The 1619-nt window shown below is 44.3% G+C and overlaps 1 protein-coding gene across 1 annotated transcript in view; it reads left to right on the top strand.

Moving 5' to 3' along the window:
- PDILT (protein disulfide isomerase like, testis expressed) overlaps positions 1-1619 on the top strand; it is a 24446-nt gene that overhangs the window by 16935 nt on the left and 5892 nt on the right. The window lies entirely within an intron of this gene.

Raw genomic sequence — 1619 nt, forward strand, 5'->3', positions numbered from 1 at the left:
TGCTGAACCCAAACTTAACTTCCCTACTGCTTCCAGACCGATCCTGGAGAAAAAGGACCTCACCGCGAGGCAGCCTGGCTTCCTGGAATCACAAACCAAATATCCCGTGGGCTCTTAGAAATGCCCTGACATTTCTATATAAATTTCTCTTAGTGTGTTCATTCTCTTAATCTCGGAGTCTATTTCTCCTCCGACCCCATTCCTACTTGCAGTCTGAACTGAGTCATCATGTATCATTAAGAAAACAGAAGGCTTCAGACAGGAGCCCATCATTTTCTATAACCACATCTACAAACCTCCCTGGAGCTCTGCCTGTCCTCTTTCTCTCCCTCTGGTTATCTCTCAGGAGGTGTCTATCTTCCTCTCAAGGGCCAGCACATACTCTTGTGTTCTTGGAATGAGGATGAGCATCCTTCGCATGACCTATAATATGTCACGTGCCTGACCTGGCCCATTTCTAATTCTCCATTCCTCATCTCTCGTATCCAGTCCCCACACCTTTTACGCTCCCTCACAAAGAATTTTCAGGTCCTTTCCAGAGATCGGGGTGGGGATGAGGGAAGCTATAGTGGGAGAAAAGGCTGGTGAGCTGGGCAAAGGCCAGACAGCAAGGACTTGTAAGCATATTAAGGATTTGGTACCCTAAGAGCAGCGGGAAGCCAGATTTGTCTGGTGAAGGCAGAATCTGCTTGTAGGAGAATAAAGGTGTGGTGAGGGTTAGGAGGAAATGCAGAGAGAACAGTAGGAGGCTATCACAGTGACCTAGACGAGAGATGCAAGCTACCTGGCCAAGGGTAGCAGCAGTGCAGACAGAGAGGAGGGTGTGAATTCAAGAGATATTCAGAAAATAATGGTTGCAGAGAAAAATATATGTTCTGAGATTTTCACCACTTTCTTCAAAGAGAAGCAAGAGCTGGGTTCATTCTTTCATTCATTCACAGAACGTTGACTGAGGTCTCATGATGTGCCGGTACTCAATTGTACTTAACGATGGGGGAAGAAAAAGTCTCTTGTGACTTTCCATTCATTGAGATAGTGATACATTAATCAAATAACCAGAAAAATAAATATAAATGATAAATAAGTGATGCAGGAAAAGTACCAAGTATTATGAGAATTTATGAAAGCAGGGCCTTGTCTGGAGTAGGGTCAGGGAAGTCCTCCTCTGAGATCATTCTGAAAGATAAATCCGAGTTAGAGATAAATCTGATAGAGAAGGGAGTGTGGGTATGAGGAAGTGGGTGGAAGGCTAGCCCTCTGGGTGAACAAACCAGCGTGGCTGAAGAAAGTAAGCAAGGGAAGAATGGTGATGAGCTTGGAGAAGGTGTCAAGAAACGAAGTGTGATAAATATCTTATAGGTCACATAAAATGATCTTAGTTTGATTCTTGGGGTAGCTGGGGGTGGCTATATTTTTGGGAGAAGGGACATAAACTAGTTTAGATGTTAATGACGTGAAACGCACTCTTATCTAAGAATTCTAACAATCATGTATTTGAAATGCTAGAATCCACCCCAGTTTGCAGCCCTGCCACCTCATCAGCCCTCTGATTCTAGTGCCCTGGACAATCTAGGCTGCACATCTAGCTCATGATCTATCTCAGCATTTCCAACTCTTTC

This window comes from Lipotes vexillifer, unplaced genomic scaffold (genome assembly GCF_000442215.2).
Source record: "Lipotes vexillifer unplaced genomic scaffold, Lipotes_vexillifer_v1.1 scaffold232, whole genome shotgun sequence".
Lineage (NCBI taxonomy): Eukaryota > Metazoa > Chordata > Mammalia > Artiodactyla > Lipotidae > Lipotes > Lipotes vexillifer.